This window comes from Rousettus aegyptiacus, unplaced genomic scaffold (assembly GCF_014176215.1).
Source record: "Rousettus aegyptiacus isolate mRouAeg1 unplaced genomic scaffold, mRouAeg1.p scaffold_m13_p_3, whole genome shotgun sequence".
In the NCBI taxonomy this organism is placed as follows: Eukaryota; Metazoa; Chordata; class Mammalia; order Chiroptera; family Pteropodidae; genus Rousettus; species Rousettus aegyptiacus.
Genome location: NW_023416306.1, coordinates 149,015,615 through 149,036,586, shown reverse-complemented (window position 1 = coordinate 149,036,586; position 20,972 = coordinate 149,015,615). Strand labels below are relative to the sequence as shown.

The 20,972-nt window shown below is 47.8% G+C and overlaps 1 protein-coding gene across 4 annotated transcripts in view; it reads right to left on the bottom strand.

Moving 5' to 3' along the window:
* Window positions 1-20,972, bottom strand: part of GALNT16 (polypeptide N-acetylgalactosaminyltransferase 16) — an 85,033-nt gene that overhangs the window by 63,038 nt on the left and 1,023 nt on the right. The gene's annotated exons all lie outside the window — the stretch shown is intronic.

Sequence of the window (20,972 nt, the reverse complement as noted above, 5' to 3'; positions counted from 1 at the left end):
TTCTCATGGCAGATCATTAAGGAAGCATTGCACGTTGTAGAGGATAATTAACCAAATGTCTCATGCTCCCAGCACTGTGATTCAACTCTCTATATTGGGACAAGACTGACCAGTAGATCGACCCCGTCCTCACCCTGGAAGGACGAGGGGAACTGCGGCCACTGTTCCCTGGAGGCATCTGCCAACCTCTCCACAGGGCTCCTGCAAACCAAATGGATGAGGGGAAGCCAACCTCGTTAGACTACAGAGACAGGCTGAGAGGTTCTAGGTAGACCTGTGAATTTGGTAGAAGAAATGTTGTTACAGGAAGAATGGAGTAATTCTCCATCTCTTAGAGTGCAGAGGAGCAGCTGGGTTAAGGCTAGGGCAGGAGGCTGGCTGGGTTCGGCATAAAGAAGGACTTTCTGGGGAGGTAAGAGAGATGAAGGGTGTGGGAGGAGCCCCGCTTTGGTGTCTTGGGGGATGAGGAATGAGCTAAGGAGCAGTCAGATACGCTCCCCTAGGCTCTGGGCTGCTGCTCCCACTCCCTCCTCCTCCCCCAGGAGGAGCCAGCCAAGCACAGGCAACACTGTTAAGCAGCTGACCAACCTTTTCCCCTCTGTCCCAGGATGGTGGTCATAATGTGAAACAAAGAAGTGGTCTGGCATATGGGCTAAAAGCACTAACTTAAGAATGAGACAACCTGGGTGAGAGTCCCAGCACTGCCACTTACTAGTTGTGTAGTCTTGGGTAAGTTACTTGACATCTCTGTGTCCCGGCTTCCTTGTTACCCCAGTACCCCACAGGGATGTCGAGGGAAGAAAATGAGATCATGAGTGTAAAATGCTTAGCATGATGCCAGGCACAGAGTTAACATTCCATAAATAGCAGCTATTAAACTAGTGGTAAGGCCGAGACAGAGCCATGCACAGGTCCCCTCTCCCACCTCGGGTTCCCGTCTTAAAGAAGGACCCATCAGGACGCCGCCCAGTCTGTACCCAGGAGGGACATCCAAGCCCCTCCCAAGTTAGCAGGGCTTGTGGGGCACCCACTACAGTAATGACTGTCGTTTCCTAGGCTTTATGACACTGGTCAGTTTGCAAAGCAATTTCACATGCACTATCTCATTTGACAAGCTTGTATTATCCAATCATCATTTTAAAAATTAAAAAATGGTTCCACAGCTAGTGAAGAGGGACTGAAACCCAGGGTGTCGGTCTCCTGTTCCTCGGCCCTTCTGGCAGAGGTGAGACTTTGTCCTTCCCTGTTACACTCAATCTCTTGCCTGAGCTACTGTGCCCAGAGGTCAGGCCAGGGTCAAGGTCAGGGCTTGATGTATGCCTGCAGAAGGTACAACCCCTTTCCACTGCCCTGGCCAAGAGCAGAAGAGGAGGGGATAAGTCCTGGTTGCACTGGGTTGTATCCTTACCAAGCCAGCTGTCTGCATAGCTGGTCTACCTGGAGTCATCCAATGTAGAGACATGGGGAAGTCAGAGTCAAGTCCCTCTAAGAGATTTTGTGGACAAACCTTTGTGGACAAACATTTCTAAAATTTTTAAAAATTAAAGCTTACCAAAAACACAAAGACCAGCCTTTCTGAAAAGAATCTCCTTTACCCCTTAACCTATGGTAAAAACCACTGAAGTTGAGAATTTAAATATGAAAAGAGGGTCACTGAGCCTCAGTAGGTCTGGAAGCCTCTAACCCCTCTCTCCAGCATTGCAGGCCACGGTACTCACCTCCTCTGAGAATCACAGGTGTCCAGAGAGCTCTGTGGGTCCTGAGAGCAGCAGGGAGCCTTCACAGGTGACATTTGCTTCCTCTAACATGGTTTAACCGTCAATAATAAAACTGGGATGGAGAGTTTTGACATTTAATTTTTTCCAGATAGGGCTGAAATAGCATTTTCATTCTCCACCCTTATTTTCAAGGGCTGGTAATTTTCTGAGGCCATTACCATTTGGGCTGAGATTTTGTTCCCAGCCCAGAGTTGAAGTGTACAGGGAATTTTCCACAACAGGTCTGAGTGCTGGAAGGTGCTCTCAGGAGTCACATTCTTAATATGAATCTTTCAATCACTCTCCACCACAGCATCTTGGAGTCAGCGAGAGCCTTCCTATTTTTATAACCTTTTCATTTGCTTCCGTTAGTTTAAAATCATCAACAACAAAACCAAAGGGCAAACACCACACCCAAGTCTTGTGTCAGCTCCTCTGGGGAGGCACCAAAGACAGACGATGGCGGAGTCTGCCCCTAAGAGCTGTTCCCAGCACAGGCAGCCTGGGTTCATTTCTGACATCTTGGGACAGTTTTCTGTTTCCCCGCCTTCCTGTTTGCCTGCACGGCTATCCAAGATGTTGATTTCCTGAGGCAAAGGGTGCTTCTCCTGGGAGCACTGAATCTGGTAGCACGACTGCCTCCCGGAACCTTGCAAAGATCAGGCAAGATGGTGTGGGTCAAAGTGCAAACTCGAGCTACAAATATGAGTTCTGATGATAAAGATGCACATCTCGGTATGCAACAATAACTAGCATTATGGTACTGCCTCTTGCTTTTAAGAATCTTACACATTAGACACTGACCAAAGCATATGTTTATGTTAAACTGATTAACAAAAGTGGCCGAGGACAATATCTACACAGGGCATGGAAGACAGTCTTTGTCTTGGGAAGCCCAGCATCCATTTTCCCTTCTGAAGAATGCACTGGTTTCTTTTAAGTATTTGCCCCTTGTCTCTGAGGGCGACCTCACACTGAGCGTAAATCCAGGGGTCTCTCGCCCTCACCACCACCATCACCGTGGAGCCAGACGGGTCCTTGCAGGCCCCTTTGGAGACATCCTACTATTTCCCACCAAAGAGTAACCACAGGACTTAAGCTGGGCTAACAAGGCCCTCCCAGGCCTTAGGCCAGAGACTGGCAACAGAGGATTGAAGGGTCTGAGCCTTCTAGCAAGGAGAAACCTTCAGAGGTTTTGACGTCTGAAGCTACTGGTTCCCAGCTTCCCAGGTACCCCCAGCAATTCATTCTGCATGCTAACTTAAACCAGAGACTGCAAAATGGCAGTCCCAAAAAGCGATGACTTCCACATGGGCTCAACCATTCTCAGTCTCTCCAAGGCCTCCAGACCGCAGCATCCCTCACTGGCCCCAGAGCGGAAACAATTACAGGCCTCTACGCACTGCTGATGTGGGCCTTTTATCTAGGTAAAAACCCATGTCAACATAAGACCCAAACATGAGCCTGGTCCACACATGCACACTTTCATTCTCTAGATGCTAACTTTCCCAGACTTTGGGTTGAGTTTTTAAGTTTCTGATGCTGTAGAGACCAACTAATTTCCAGTCCATAGAGTTCTAGGTGGATGGAAACCTATGGGAAATTTCTGGGCCATGAGGATATACCTTAAGATCCCATGAATCTTGTCTCCCAGTGATTCTAAGCGGTAAACTAGTGAGATCTGGGCCACAGCTCGCTGGGCCAAGCTAGGTGCTGACTCAATGCAGAAGGAATGAAGGCAGTGCTGGCCCCCTGAGCCCTAGGGACACACAGATGCTAGACACTGGCAGGAGTGCTATGGTCTCCTGGGCCCAACATGTTGGTGTAGGATGGGTTTGGAAGCCTCTCCACTAAATTCATTCACCACCAATTGCATCAGCGGCCCCTCCGCAGCTGGCTCTCAACTCAGTCTGATTGCCTAATGGCTTGTCCTAACACAGAACAAATGTCCTGTGGCTTTCTAAAGAGACAGCATGGTGTAGTGGGAAAAACTGTGGCCAAGAGGCCTGGATCCCAGCCCTCATCAGCCTAAACAAGCTGTGTGACTTTAAATGAGTGACCCTCTCTCCATCAGTCATTTCCTCCACTGTAAATCTAGGTCATTTCCTCAGATTCTACTAGCCCTTCTAGTCCCTGCTGGAAAGCAGGGCGTGGACACTTGAGAAAGACAGTGGCAGATACCTTTGCCAGTTTGCTTTGGACTTGCAGGGTCACTGATTCCAAAAAACATTTTGGTTTCTTAGCACCACAGTCTTTCAGGACTGAAGAGTCTTTGGGGACAATTCAGAGCTCTTGATGCTATGGAGGACTTTCTCTGAGTCCTCAGAATTAGTCACTCAATACCTAGATGAGAATCAAGTGGAGAATCTTCTACTGGATTTGGGCTCTGTGGTTAGGATTTTCACAGATGTGAACACAAGAGGCACTGTGGTCCAGGAGAAAGAACTGTGGATGTAGGAAAGGCAGCGTCTGTGTTGGCTCTGCTGTCCAGCAAATTGCTGTTCACCTTGGGGCAAGTCACTTAACCTCTCTGAGTCATTTTCCTCAATAGCAAAATGAAAGACTTAGACTTGACTTATATTCATTTATTTATTATGTATTCCCTGTATCATTAGACACAAGAAGACAAATTAAAAGTCGTGGAAGGGAAGAACTAAATACCTCCCCCTCCCAGTGAGGGACCCCAGACTACCAGAGCAGTTATAATTGCTCTGTTGAATTTCTAGCCACAGCAACAGGGAAGCACTGTGCACTGCTTAGTTCTCACTGTTCGCTAAAACAAAACATGCCCATCAGAGAGGAAAGAGATGCTTCTTTCCTGCACTGAATTCTACAATCCACGCAGCCTTGCATTTAGACAGTGAACATTTACTGAGCACCTGGGAAAGGCCCACCATGCTGGGCCTGCAACAGCAACCAGACCCGAAGCCCTGGAGGGAACTGTGGTTTTATCTCAGGGATTCTCACACAATGGAAATACAACAATGATGTCAATGATGATTGTACAAAGATGCTGAAAGAGGCTCTATAAAAGTGAGGGTGTGATGGAGAGTTGTGATTCTACAAAGACTTTCCAACAGTGAGCAAAATCACAAATCACCGCCAGGTATGCCATTTTCCGGTGACCTGGCTTGATGTGGGGACTTGATCTGGAAAACCAGGAGTGCTGAGCGACTCAGATCCTGGAGACTCTCTCAATTGTTAATCGACTCCTTTCAGCTTTTGATGGAAGTTAGATACTGGTCAAGAGTTGCTGAGCGGTTTGCAGCAGGCCTGGGGCACTCGTGTCCTGTGTTTTTGACTGGAGAACGTAAAAGAGCTGAGATGCCGGCCAGCTCACGCTCTTTTTAAATAAAACTTTAACATTTTATTATAAAAACTCCCAAGTGTGCTAAAAAACTGAAATAATTATATAGTAAACAACTATGCGGCCGCCACCTAGATTCTGCGATTAGCGTTTTGCTGTAATTGCTTTATCATATATCTATCTTTCTATCCACTCTTTCATTCATTCATCAATCTACCTTAATTTTTTTGGTGTATTTCAAAGGAAGCTGTAGACCTCAGTATACTTCATCCCTAAACACTTTAGCTTGCATATCATTAACTAGAGTTCAAAATTTGTTTAAGGTTTTATGTGGCGGGGGCTGTAAAATTCATAAATCTTAAGCATACCTTTAGACGAATTTTGATAAATGCATACACTTGTGTAATCTAAATCCCAAGAGAGCATTAATATCACTCCAGAGAGTTCCCGTGTCCACTATTTTTAAGGGAGTCTGTCCCTACCCTCCGCCCCATCCCCATCCCCCCTGCTGCCCTAAACTGTGTGTTCTGTGTCCTGTGATTTCGAGCACTTTGAACACAGCCGTTTGGCCAGGTTGGGCACCTGACCAAAGATGGCCCATCAGTGCATGACTAGTGACCTTAACCTCGGAGGCTGGATGAGCTCAGTCAATCAGAGGCTCACTGGTTGGGCAAGGCCATGAGGCAGACTTGGGGTTGGATCACCGTGATCACGGGCCACATGCCAGCAGAAGTACAGAGAAGCCAGGGCTACTGAGAAGCATGGAGTGTGTACCAGGGAGACACAGAGCCTCCGGTCTCTGAGGAAGGGACAGAAAACAGGACCTCAGTTTCCTTCACTTGCAGCTTCGGTTCCAGGTCTCTAATGTCTGAGGTAACTTGGATGGGACTCTCCTCTGTGAGCTACAACAGCGCCCCTAAAATGTATACAGATGATGGTACATAGGACAGGTGTGAAAATGAAATAATCTCTCTTAAATGAGAGCCATCCTACTTCCATGCTTTGGGCATGACTTAACTGTCCCTGGAAAACGATAACAAAATAATAAACGACATCAACATAATAAAGCCACACCTAATACTACATGTTTTAACACCTAATCTCATCCGATCCTCACAGCGATCTCCAAACCGCAGGCACCCTCCTTTCATCGCCCCCATTTTGCAGCTGAGGAAAGATACAAAACAGAGACATAATTTGCCCAGGTTCACAGTAAGCCCTGGAACCAGAGCTCGCTGTATGAGTTGAGAGTCCCAGTGTTTTGCTGGACGAGGGTGCTCAGTGGGGGGTTTACAGTAGAGTGAGGTGGCAAGTTTTCTGCCCTGGAGCATTTGTCACCAGTCAGCAGCCCACGTGTAAAGGGCCTCCTTGCCCGAGCTCCAACCATCACTTTGCTTGGAACACACCAGGCAGGGAGAATTAGTTGAAGTGATAGCCCAGGGGCAGACCCACAGCTGGTGGTTCCTTGGTTATATCCATCTGTTTGCCACTGCATTTGCCAGAACAACACTGTGGCTCTACCCCCACTCCTGCGACAACTGCGTTCATCTGTGTTTGTTGATGGTGATGGCCCGAGCCCCTTGAGGTGGGATGGTGGCGGGAGGCCCCACTGCTGACACTGAAGTGAGAGCTCTGTTCCCCGTTCCCCGTAGTTGCATCCTTCCTCGAGAAACTGCAGTGGTCATTTATTTGGGTGAGAGATAAGAAAGAGGTCTGGGGTCTCCATGGTGCCTGCCACCTCTGAGAAGTTAAGGATGATTCTAGTCCCAGGAGAGCTGGTGCAGCAGGGCAGGTATGAGAGCCGTAAGGCAGGAATTCATTTTCCCAAACACGAGGGGCATGGCTGAGCTGAATCATGCTTCCTAGGTATGTCATCCCCTAGTATTTATCCATGTCCGTCATCATCTCCTCCCTCACCTGACCGTGAGCACCTTGAGGACAGGGGCCAGGGTGTTCTGTTCACCTTTGATTCCCTGGCACCCTGCATAGTTCTTTACACACAGTAAATGCTTAATGAATATATCTTAAATGAATACAAGACAAAGGGAAGCTGAGAAAGCAGATGGATAATAATAAAATTAACATAGCAGTTCAGTGCCACACACCATTCTAAGAGCACTACTTATAGTAAATAGCCAAATCATTGTAACTACCCTGTGATGTAGGTGCTGAAGCACAGAGAGGTTAAATAACTTGCCCAAGGTCACACAGCTAGCTAGTAAGTGGTAAAGTTATATTTGAACCCAGGCAGCTAGACTCCAGAGTCCATGGTCTTAAGCCCTGTGATGGCCACTACCCTATCTTTCCTACTCTGGAAAAACTTCCTGGAATATCACATGAAGCTCTTCACCTGCCTGAGCCAAGGATCAGGACCTGCAGGAGGCCAAGTCTGACATTAGCAAACACACTGACATCCTGGCAACCAAGACATGCGTGATATAGCAGCCATACCAATAATGGTTAGCTTCCTCCAATTCCATCAACATAAACCGCATGCCCATTAGGTGCCAGGCACTGTCTGGAACAACAAGACATGTTCCTTGCTCTCATCCATCATTTGCAGATGTGTCATACCTGGTGTGTATAGTATGTCTCTTTTAATATGACTCTCATGCCTAGTAATGCCCAGTGCACAGATGAAGAAACAGAAGTTCAGCAAGCTTAGAAAGGTCAAGTCACTTGCCCGTGGTAACTACACGTATTTACAGGTATCTACATGGCAGGCCCCGCTCTGGGGGTACAGAAGTACACACCACACAGTCTTTTCTTTCCTCTCATGTGCTGTGTGTTTTAGTGGAGGGGACAAGATGGAGAGCAGTAAAGAAAACATAAACAAGGTCACTTCTAGGAGTGATAAATGGGGGAAGGCGATAAAGCAAGATAAAGGGCTGGAGAGAGGGACAGGTAGAGGTGCCAGCCATGGTCAGCTCTGGGGTGAGGGTGAGGTCTCTAAGCCAAGGAAAAGGGCTTGTGCAAAGGGCCTGAGGCAGGACGACTGGATGCACTGACAGGAGTGGGCAGTGTGTTGGACACGGTTCCATAGTGCAGCGGTTAACACGTCTGCTTTATATGCAGAAGGTCCTGGGTTTATACCCCAGTGAAGCCATGGTCCACGGTCTATGGCTGTGCCACATGAACAAGCCCGATGTCTGATCTCAGAAGCTAAGCAGGGTCGGGCCTGATTAGTACTTGGATGGGAGACCTTACAGGAAGACCAGGTGCTATAGGCATTAAAAAAAAAGAAAAAGAAAGAAAGAAAAAGAAAAGAAAAAAAGGAGTGAGCAGTATGGCTGGAGCACAATGAATGTGTTCACTTCTGTACCACCAAAGCAGGGCCTGCCATGTAGATATCTGTAAAGATGTGGTTACCACAGGCAAGTAACCTGACTTTTCTAAGCTTTCTGAGCTTCTGTTTCTTTATCTGTGCACTGGGCATAGTCAAGAGAGTCGTAGTATAAGAGACTCCAGGCCAACATATGACACTGTGTCCAAGCAGGCGGAGTGCAAAAACACTGCACAAGGAATCACCTTTAGAGGACAAGGTAGACCCAGGTTCTAAGCCCCTCTGAAGGGTGTGGAACCTCACCATGCAGCTTGAGTTGTGTGCTTGTAAAGAAAAAAATCAGTGCAGATATAATCTGTCAATTCTGATGTCTCTCAGAGGCCCCTGGGGCAAACCCCATCAGGTAACTTATGCAAATTAATAGTCCTAACACTTGGTCTTTGAAGTGCTCCAGGTATGCAATTACTCACCCGCAGGAAGTAATTTCAGAATGAATATCCGTCCTCTAAGGATCATCATGGTGTCTTAGGGGTTAATGGGCCCTGGGGGCAGGCTCAGCTCCTACCCAGCACTCCCACTCTCAGGCGGAGGACTGTGTCTGCAGTGATGCGGACTGGATCGGGCTCCCCAGGCCAGTGAAATATCAAGTCTCAGAAATGCCACAGGCCTGGGAGAAGAGAGAGCTATGGCAAGCCGCAGCTCCCCGGGTCACGCGAGCATGTGGAGCCCAGGCGGACGAAGGGCTGGGCTGGTGTCCTGCCCACATAGCCCTGCTGGGGCAGCGGAGAGGGACTTCCGCCCCTGGAGCTCACAGGCCCTGGAAAGTGAGGAGGACAGACAGACACACGGAGTGCTGGGGTCCACCGGCTGTGGGACTGCCCTGCTTGCTCTCCTGTCCTTTCTCTCCCTCCTGCTCCAGAGAGTCAACTGGTGGCTTCTGGTGAGATACCTCACAAACCTTACAAGGTCTGGAGCTGAAATGGATTTCCCCTCTCCTTATATGAGCACCTAGAATCACTTTGCTGTCCTTCGAGCAAATGAAAACAGTGCTGCGTGGGGGGCAGGCTTTATGGGGTCCATGGAGCAGCAGGAATCTTGCCTTCGGTCTTCCACTACCCTTCTTCTCCATCTTCATGCAGCTGAGACCCAGGAACCTTGAGGCGCCAGCTCTTTCTTTCCTTTTATAATGTTTTTAGATTTAAGTTTGTTTTTATTTTTAATCCTCAAAACTACAAAGACTGAGAATCACCTACACTGCCACTAGAATTCAATTTGTCAAGATTTTGTCAGATTGGCTTCAAGCCTCTCTCCTTTAAAAAAAAGAAAATGAATTTAAACGTCACAAATAAAGTTAATCTCCTTGTCGGTCTCCTCCCTTGTCTCTCGCCAGCAACACTCACTGTCTTAAGCATATCCTCTTTGGTCCATTGTTATTCTTTGAAATATATATATGCTCACATACATGCGCACATCCAGGAACGACTGACACAATTATTTTATATTCTAATTTTCATAAATGTATTATATTAAATTCTCTGCAATCGCATTTTTTCTCCCCTTCTAACATCATGTATTTAAGTTCCATTTGTGCCGATATATGTTGAGCTAGTTCAGTTAATACTGCAAGACATTCTAGCTCAGGTGGGTGGGCCTGATCCCTCTGCACGGAACTCTCCAGAGTGCAGGTAACACCAAGGCTTCCCTGACCTTAGAGGTTCTGCTAATTTGGAGAGCCTAAACCAATAGCAGAGACTCTGCCCAGCCCACAGCCTTCTAGTCCATAAAACCCTCCAAACGCCACCCCAGTGCCTGGATCTCCCCCACAGCTCTAGTCCCTATGGCACTTCTTTGTCCAACCTATGAATATCTCTTGGCCTTCTTAGGTTTTCCATCTTGATTTCAAGAAATAAGGAAATTAAGATCCTTCACAAAATCTGTTTTCCCCTCGTAAGCCGTGCCATCAGGAGGTGGGCCTCCCGAGAAGTTGGCGTCTCCTCAGACTTTGGTGCCAGGTAACCCTGACTCTGTTGGTAGGTAACCTGCCCTCCCTGAGTCGGGTCCCTTATCTGTAAAATGGAGGTAGTAATACTCAGGTCACGAGCCAGCTGTGACAGGTAAGGGGGAAAGTAAGTGCAACACAACTGGCAGGCTCCTGGCTTGTAAAGTACCAGGCAGTCAAAAGGGCTTCCGCCCTTTCCCTTCTTCTGTCTCTTCTCAAATCGGCAGCCACAGAGGTCTCTCAAAATGCTATCGAACCATATCACTCCTTTGCTAATGTGACTCCCAAGATGAAGTTAAGAAGGCTTTGCCATATCCACCTTGGTCTCCTGGAGCGCTTGCTCTGGGGACAGCCAGCCACCATACCATTAAGGCGCTCAAGCAGACGTGCGGAGAGGCTCCTGTAGAGAAGAAATGAAGCCTCCTGCCAACAGCCGGCACCGGCTTGCCGGCCACATGAGACAGCCACCTTCAATCCTTTCCATGACTGTAGCCCCAGCTGACAGCTGACTGCAACCTCACTGAGAAACTCGTAGCTAGGACCAGCCAAGCCACGCCCAAATACCTGGGCCACGACACAAGGAGGGAGAATAAATGATCGTTGTTGTTTTAAGCCATTAAGTTTTAGGGTGATTTGTTATGTAGCATTAAATAAGTGATATAAAAGTTAACAAATAATGACAACTTGTATTGCTATTACTAACATGTATACCAACACTAGTATTGCACTATGTGCTAGGCACTATTCTACATACTTTACATGAATTAATTCATTTAATCTTTATAGCAACCACTGAAGTGGGGCCACTACTATCCCTGTTTTACAGGTAAGAAAACTGAGGCACAGAATGCTAAGCTAATAACTTGCTAGTACGTGGCAGAGCTGGAAGATGAACCCTGACACTCTGGGTCCACTATTTCATGTTGTCTCCTGAACGAAGCCATAAACAGAAATGTGGCACCAAGAAGCAGGAAATGTTCTCAAATTCACAGAGCCTGCTTCTAAGAGAGGGAAGAAGAAGGAAAGAAAAAGGAAAAGAGCCAACCCTCTTCCCCTCCCCCAGACCTTCCAGGTTCCTATCCTTCTCCTTGGGTTTCGCTCTAACCATCTCCTATGCTGCCAGTAGGCTGGTCCCAGACCAGAGCCAACTCATCTCCATCAAGTAAGTAAAAGATGTTACTAAACGTTTGCACAATGTTTTAAAGCTCTCTCATCACACCTCCTCAGTTAGGGTTCCAATCCACGGAGATGACTGATTTCCCCTCCGCACATCTGACTCAATGCAAGCCTCATCTCTGCTGTTTAAAATTAGCCGATGTCTTAAAATCCATCAGGTCTTTAAGGTGGAGAAAAATCACTTGGAGAAGACAACGCCATCGATGCAGTGCCTGTCCATGCCCTTCACAGACATGGCTAATCAATCTCCACTTTCCCATTCAGTCTGGATGCAGCTTCAGAATCCTTCTCATCACCGTGCTCCTGGCTGCCACCTCCACAGGTCCTGAGTTAACAGTAGAGCCGAGGCCTATATGTCATTCTTGCTCTAACAGGACAAAGATGAAACACCAAAAGCAACAGACTGGAACTAATCTCTCTCCTTTCCAAAGGAGTGAAAGGCTCCCTGCCTCTACTGCTCCTACCCCTCCTCCAAAACCCATTGTCATCACAGCCAGAGCTTAGAAGGGATTTTAAAAAGAGAAGACATTGCAGAAAGCATTGACCTGGGTTTAATGACGGGATGAGGAAGAGGGCTGGTGCTGAGAGGGGTTCTGCGCCCACAGATGATGGTGAATTAGGAACCAACTACTCAGCACCAGCTAGACTGGAAAGGACTATCCTGAAGTCAAGGTAAATCAGGAACATGGCCATCTTCTTTATCTATAACCTTCCTCAGACAACCTCTGAGCACTTAAGAGAGGGGTCATGAACACATGTAAGGACTAGAGCTGTCCAAAGGAAACAGAATGCAAGCCACATATATAATTTAAAATTTTCTAGTAGTCATATTAAAAAAGTAAAAATAAATAGGTGATAATAATTTTAATAACATTTTATTTGGCCCAGTATGTTCATATATTATCATTTTAACACATAATCGACATTTTTAAAAATTAGTGAAGTATTTTAATTTTTTGTACTAAATCTTTGAAGTCCAGTGTGTAGTTTACACTTACAAATCATTTCAACTTAGATACTAAATTTTTGCCAGAAATATTTGATCTGTATTGAGATATCATAAAATTTACAATTGAAAGTATAGATTCCACATAGTGAAGTTCTAAATGCTCCTAAAAGTTTTCCAATAACTGAAATGCATACCTGCTTTTAAATTTAAATAAATTAAAATTAAATAAAATTTAAAATTCAGTTCCTTCTGTCGCACTAGCCACATTTCAAGAGCTCAGTAGCCACATGTGGCTGGTGACTACAGGTCCGGACCATGCTGGACTCTCCCTACACATGGGTGGATGCTAAAGCTTCCCATCAGAGCCCCTGTGAGTATGCTAGGGAACGATGGCCTGGTTCCTCTGAACAACAAGTTTCGCTCTCTGACCAGGCCCTTTCTTGCTCTCTCTGCTTGGCTTGCCCACAGTTTTCCCCCAACATATATGTGGCCGGCTTTCAGATCTCCCAGGCTCCATGGCCTGTAGTTCTCAGGGCAGCCCATCCCCACCTGGCTGAGCCCCAGCTCCAATTCCTGCCCAGGTGTGGTTCAGAGACCCTGTCCAACTAGAAGGGCTGTCTAGGTGATGCTACCTTCTCTGCTATGCAAAAAAATAGGGGCTGGCAATCTTAGGGTGCATCTAGGAGTGAGCCATTTCCTTTTGGTGTTTGGGGAGAAGGCCCTTGCCATTTTCATATCCCCAAGGTGGTACCAAGACTAAAGTAAAGCATTAGTATGGGTGGCCTCTGCTCTCTACCTGTCAGCTTGCAGCTCCAAAAGGTCCTCCATCACCTTCCCTGGTCCTTGGCAATGTGTGCGCTCTGCTCCTTGCTTCCCTTCCCTCCTCCGGTCTCTTGGGTTGATGAACTATTTGGGGCTGTGGCTCACTCCTGACACTTCACTCCTTCAACCACCAACACCACAGCAAACACCACTCACTGATCACATGTTCCTTCTTCTTGATCCTCTAGCCGGGCTCCACCCCAAACTCTGGTAATAATGCCCTAGCCTCCCACACTGCCCCTAGTGAGGGATTTCACAGGGAGGAGAAAATGTGGCTTCCAAGTAAAGAACCTGGTCACAGACTTGTGAGGCACCAGAAGCTAACACCCCTGGAACTGACCACAGGCTTGGCAACTTTGGAAAACAACAGGGGTCTCCTCTGGCCGTGGCACCCCCAGGCCAGACCCCCGGAAATGAAAGACCTTGGAATGTCAGAAGCCCTCCCCAACAGTTTATTTAAAGAAGCTAAAAGCCACAGCTGCTGTGAGAAGATAAAGGGATGAAAATCTGAACTCCAAAAAGCACATCTAAAAGGGCATGACTGACAGGGCTCCGGAATCAAGCATGTGTGACCTACACCACTAAAATAGAGCTCCTGCAGCTTGCCCAGAACACATGAAGCTATATCATACCAGTCACTTGGGCACTGGGAAGCCACCTGAATGTTGGTGACCCAGTCTCAGACAGACTCAGGCAGAGCCATTTTTTTTTTTTTTTTTTTTAAGCAGCACCTTTCATCCATCGTCTGCCTGAAAAAAGCTGTGTGGGATCCTGGATCCTGCCAGGCCTCAGGTGTCTACCTAGGGACAGGTGCCCACCTGTATGTCTGAGGGAAGGTCTGGACACACCAGTCTTCAGGTGTCTGCTTATGCAAAAGGGGGATCTGTGACTGGGGAAGGAAAGGGCGAAAATTCCAAGTTCCTACATTGCCAGAAAACATCCTTTCCAGAGACCCAAATGCACCTGAAAAGAACACGATGAGCCAGATGAGAAACAAAGAGGGCCTTGGTCAGGTACCACCTTACAGAGGAATCCTTCACCCTACAGGAGAATTCTTCCCATTCTCCCTCTGAGGCAGAGCCCTCCCCATCCTGCACTATTCCAATATTTCAACAAGAGTGCCATCAACTTGTCTTTTCAATCTCTTTAAGTACCAGCTCCATTCCCTCTCACTAGTGTCACACACACACACACGATGCGCGCGCACACACACACACACACACACACACAAGCACACACACAAAGTACCTCATTAATCTCACATTATAAGGAAGTGAAATGTTCCAGCCATAGAACATTTTCCAAAGAACTTAGGTTTACCTGTTTGAGAACCAACACTTACTAATATATTTGACCATAACTGCTGGAAATTTTTCTAAACTGAATGACATAGTTCCCTGATGTACCAAGCCCGTACACTGAATGTAATTTATCACTTCCTGATGACTCAGGGACATGTTTCTGAGCCCGTCTTTATTACCACGGCCTATGAGGCCTAATGATCTGGCCTTCCACCTTGGGCCACTTTTAGCCTTGCTTAGGCTGTCCCAGCCAAGCGCGCAAAGCACACACCCTGCAGAGATGGTACCCTGGGCTTTAGCTATCTGGAACATTCTCTCCCTAGATGCCTGCATGGCTTACTCCTTCCATTCATGCTGCAGCTCAAACACCATCTTATCAGAGAGACTATTTTCTGGCCATCCTCCTGCCAGTGCCCTTTTCGCTGCTTTATTTTATTTTCCTCCATAAACACATAGCTCAGGTACATTGCCAGCCTAAGCCACCCAAATAAGCACTGGGCAGGGTCTTGGGAGACAGGACAGGCTACCTATGAACTCACTCCAGGTTGGGTGAAGGAAATAAAAGAAGCAGAATATGAGAAGGTCACATTGGAGGGGCCTCAGCGGGTCCGGAAAACCTTTGTGGGCCTCGGTCCTTGACAGCAGACGAGAGGCTAATGAACAACGCTTCCCACTTTGCAGCTTTGTCTGTGACCAGCCTTGGTCCCCTCTCCTTTCCTGCCTGGCAGCTCCAAAGGAACAGGATGGCGACAGCACAGCGGCAGTTATGAGTTTCTTTTAGTCACCCTCCTCCCCGGCTGCGGCGTGTTAGGCCGGCCCTGCTCCCCAGGGTGCCAGGTTTCTCGTGGTACAATAATTGGACCCCATTTAGAACTCTGTTTCAGAGCTGCCTAACATCTCAGGAAACAGTCAGGACAAGGAGGCTTTCTTCTCCTCCTCCCCACTGCCATTGGAAAGAAGCGCTGACCTGTTGACAGGGAGTGTGAAGAGAAAACCTAGTCGGCCTCTGGACCCTTCTAATGACAGGTGGTTCAATGAGAAAGTTTTTCTTCTGGTGAAAAGAAATCTTTCCCTGAAATTTTTACCCACTGGACCCAGTTCTGTTCCTTGGAACCCTACAGAATGATTCAAATCAGTCTCCTGCCTTTTCTATTGGCCCAATGCTAAGCATCCATGGGGGATTCGCAAGTGTAAGACATGGTTAGGAAGTTTACACTCTGAGGAGTCAAGAGCAATTTTATCCAGGCATCAAGTATTTTTTAAAATAATTATCTTTCTTGATTTTATCATTATGTTAATAGATGCTTATTATAGAACATGTTGGAAACAGCCAAAAAATGGAAAGAATTACCTGTAATACTACATTCCTTTGCTAACATTTTGTTCTGCATGTTTTTTTCTTCCCCCAGCAACTGTTTATGCAGTGAATACAAAGGGTGCTGATCTAGGTGCTCCAGGAAAGATGTGCTGATGATGCTTCAGACTTGGATCTTGCCCTATAGATACTTCAGGGGAAAGGAGACGCACATGGGCTTCAGAGGCAGAAACGAGTTTCAGAGTCATGCACTAGTTGCTAGATCACGGGTGGGTCACTGAATCTAAGCCTCATTTACTCATATGTTAACTGAATCTGTTAATGACACCTTCCTCATTAAGTTGTTGAGGGGATTCAAAGAGATCAGAGCTTGTAAAACACCTCGAGGAGTCCAATGAATCAGCCATCATAAATATAATACAGCGATTACAGAGGCTGGATGGGTGCAGAGCAAAGATGGCAGGTGTACAGAGATACGCTAAGCCACTTGAAACCATTTTTAGAGCAGGCTGTACACAGTCTGTGACTGCACCAACCACGGTGTCTGATTTAGTGAACCAAATTACTGTCCAAGTGTAATCGCTGTTGACAAGTCTGAAAGCTCTGTTCCCTGCTTCTTTCGAGAAGCCTTGGGTTTCCTGTCTGTTTAGCCTCCTTGTGTCTTTGCCCCACTGCTCATGGGGAAGGTCTCAAGAAGCAGACAGGGATAAATTTTCAATTTTCTAACTGTAATGAACTGCTCGGCAACAGACTCACCTTTAAACCCCAGGGCAGTGTCCTTCATTACAGCAAGACAGGAAGTCCCCTGGGGAATCTGGCCCAGCCTTGCCTATCAGTGGCCCTCCATATCGATTTAAATGGCACTTCCAGAGCCAGGGCCTCCTCTGCTCACAGAGCCACCAGAGAAAAAAGTCAGGCCCAAAGCTCTCAGAGCAGCCAGTGGGGCAGCTGCTGTCACTGCCCAGAAATAAGGGACCAGAATGAGAAGCATTCTGCAACTAATCCTCTGCCCTTGGTTGGGCCTCAGGCCTCCCAGGGAAGTGACCCTCAGTCCATCAGGCTCTTCTGTGCTAGGCTTAAGTCCTAAAAACAGGTCTTATCATGACCCAGGATGAAACCCCAGTGACAGGAAATCAGGCCCTTTCAATCTTCACATTTGGCAAAAGGAATTGTGGGTGTTTGTGCTTCTCCCTCTCTATCCTCTTTCTTGTATGTGGCACCCAGACAAATTAAATATAAAATCATTTTCTGTCATTTAGGCAAATCATATTCCCACAGTTCCCAAATGCATACATTATAAATAAAATATAAACTCAGACAGATCTGACTGAAGCCTCTGCTCTTAGAGAACAAAGCTGGAAAGCCATCATTTGTGTTCTTTTCTGCTAGGTAATGGGGGGAACCTTGCAAGGCCTCAAGAGTCACTGCAGAACCTTCTCCTGACAGGCGGAGTCCCTCCATAAACCATAAACCTCACAGTACCCTTCAGGAGAACTCCCTTAAAGCCATTTATTCACCTCTAGAAATCAAATTCGCTTCTATCATCAGCTTATCTAAGGATCAACAAATCTTAGAAATCATTTAACCCAAATTTAACACTTAGAATAACCAAGGTCCAGAAACATTAAATATTTTATCCATAGTTACTCAGTAGTATCTCAACTGTAGAATACGAAACTCCAGTTTAGGAAAACTCTGCCTAAAAACTTTCCTGATTCCAGCCTACGGTCATGCCATTCTGAACATGCCTAAGTGGGGTTGGGCCTGGTTAGCATGTGGATGGGAGACCACCTGGGAATACTGGGTGCCGTAGGCTTAAAAATAAATAAAAAATAAATAAATAAACAAAACTTTCATGGTTCCAAATAAGATATGTTACAAACGAGTACACTGGTGTGATCCTGAAAATATCCATTATGAATATACCTTTTAAAATATGTCTATAAAATGAAATCCCATGTAACATCTTAGCATCCCAATGAATTCACATATGAAAAACCTGGGTCCCAAACCAGTCACAAATGTTCTTCTCAAATGTGAGGCCTGAAGACTGAAGACCAGCCATGTCTGCTTCGCCTCCTGCCTTCGGTGCCATCCAGTGCCAGCGTGTATCCATGCAGCTCAGTGGACGTCCCCAGATCCACTCCCTTGCCCATCAAGTACAGCATGGAAAAATCACAAATCCTGCCACACCTAAGTAGCCATGTAGGGATGGGATCTGTATCTTCCTTTATTTTACAGATTCCATAACCAATTTTTCACATCAAAATTTGTGACACATGGGCTGACAGCAGGACAGAATATTAAAAACCAGGACCTCCCTGAGAAATCCTGGCCGTATGGTTGCCATGCCAACAGCCCACAATGCCAAAAAGGGGCCTCCTAGGTCCAGAAGCAACTTGGCTGGCTACAAATAGCACAGACATTGTGAAGACCTGTCTCCTGAGCTGCCTCCTGGCCCGGGACTGCTATGCAGACCCTCCCTTTCCCTCCTCAGCTCTCTGGTTCCCCAAGGGAGTGATAATGACGCCTGTCTGAATTTTCTCATCCTCTATCAGCTGGGCGGGCCACATCATTCTCTAAGAATCTAGAAATTCACATGCAGTGTCCTGGGCCAACTAAATAGAGACATGTTTGGGAATAGCAAGAAGACCCAGTGAGAGCTTAACCACAGATTTCAGGAAGAAGGCCAATCCTCAGCCGCACCTGAACAAAGGGTTCAACTCCTGGAGAAGCTGAATATGCATGCTACTATCTTCTTAGGTAAGTTAGGTTGGAGCTGGGAATAAAATGCAGGGGGGACATGAAGCTAAGACCATTGACTGCTCCCAGAGACAGGCAGAAGAACCGCTACTTCACTCATCTAACCAGTACTTACTAAGTCTTGCTGTGTGCATCAATGTGGGGATGCAAGAAGCTTCATGCATAGTCCCTGCATGCCAGTTTACATTCAATGAGAATAAGGGCAGATGACTGAGAATCCCACTGCAGTGAAATATCTTGGAGGATAGGAATAAAGTGCAAGGCTGTGACAAAGGCAACGTGTGCAAGGGGACCAGTGCCTGGACAGACACCTAGGGCTAAAGTTTAAGATGAGAGAGAGAGAGAGAGAGAGAGAGAGAGAGAGAGAGAGAGAGAGAGAAGACAGAGAGACAGAGAGACGGAGAGACAGAGAGACAGAGCGCGAGAGCTGGCTATGCCCCTATGTGGCCAGAGCTGGCTATGCCCCTATGTGGCCACTCATTCCCAGAAACTTCCACTCTCTCTCTTCCTGCACTCCCACTTCCTGGCTCCCAGGAATCTCCTTGATACTCCTTCACACTTTAAACTTAGCTTCCCAATCACAGCCCTTTTCTAATCTGCAGCAATTCAAATCCCATGGGAACAGGGACAGGGTGAGAGGATGTTCACTGGAGCCCCCATGACCTCCAATTTTCACCACCTGATATGACCGCTACATGCCTCCAGCAGAGCCCTCCACACCATGCCGCGGCTCTCAGTCTGAGTGGCCTTTCAGGCTGATCTGGGAGGGCGCTCCAAGAAGCAGAAGAATGGGTCCAAGAGCAAGGTCAGGATTCTTAAGCAGACACAAAAGTGATGAGACCTATCCCGGGGCTCTGGGCAGCAATTTCCCTGTGCTCTCTTCCCCTCCATCCCCCTCCTCTCTCCCCACCTTCTCCTCTTCCAGCTCAGATCCTCCTCCCACCATACCACACAGAGTAAAGAACATTTGGCCAGCTAGCCAGTGCTCTACCACTTCAGGCCCACCTAACCTGAGATCAGGGCTGGCCCTCTCAGAATATAAGAACGGGGTAGCTTGGATACTCCATCGTGTGGACAGACGCTCGCAGGAGGGCTGGGCCCCCTACTGGTTTGGCCAGTTTCACGCTGATCTCTCCATCCACCCAGATCCCAGCACTCTGGGGTCTTGACACAGGAGGCTTTTTCCTCATCAGCCTTTCTGTCCAAACATCCACAGTGCTTTGAAAACAGTGCCTAGTGACAGTGACTCTTATCTCAGAAAGGAATATTACACCTAATCAGGCTTGCTCCAGAGAGTTCAGTCAGACAGGGGTCTGGGAATTGGGGGAGATGGGCTAGGGAAAACCAGCAAACCCCAAGGTCTCCTCAAGCAAAGTCAGAAATACAGTTCCTTTGCAGGAGATTTTCACTTTTTCCGGAGTGGGTAATAAGATACAGAATCTTGGGCAGGATGGGAATATGAGAGCACTTCCACACCAACACCCCACCCCATCGCCACCACCACCACCATATTCTCGGGGCTCAGCTGCCTTTGCACAAACATCTTAGATTCTACTCCACACAAGCTTTCTCTGTCCTGACGCTGCACCTCCCTAAGAAGCTCCAGACCCCTCCTTCCCGAGGCCCAGATCTTTTCACGTCAGAATGGCCACTCCTGCTCCACTCCCCACTCCCGGCCCCACACTCTTCTCTCCTCTTGGTCCTCGTCCAGTCAGGCTGCCCCCGTCCAGCAGCTGATACCGCGGGTTGGCCAAGGCTCTCACTCATCACCTGCTCGGGTCGGAAGAAGGCGGCTGCGGGAGCTCGCCTCTCCGCAGGTCCCAGAGCCTCTTGCCTCAACAGGTGTCCCTGCCACACAGAGTCGTCACCCCAGGCCCTGGTGGAGGCGGCGGCAGGCACGCCCCCTGCAGGGCAGCGGGGACTCCGCACACTCAGCCCAGGTCCTTGGAGCGCCAAAGGCCCCCGGAGCCCCGGCAAGACCCCCCGCCGTGCTCTGACGCCTTTGTTTCCCCGCTCGCCTTGACCTCGCAGGGCTGAATTCGTGAAAGGGAATCTCCTAGCCCGGGCGCAGACACTGCTAGCTCACGGGCTGTGATGGGGTAAGAGGCGCGTACGGGAAAAGACCTTTCCCCGAGCAAGAGAACCCCGGGGGTGTTTAGTCGGGGAATACTCCGCGCAAAGGAAGCTGGTTCAAGTCGACCCGGGCTCAAGGGTCGCAAAGCCGGGCGCAGCCCCTAGCGACTAAGTCTTACCCGATGACCCCACCCCACGTCCCTAGCCCTCAGGAGGTTGGAGAAGGG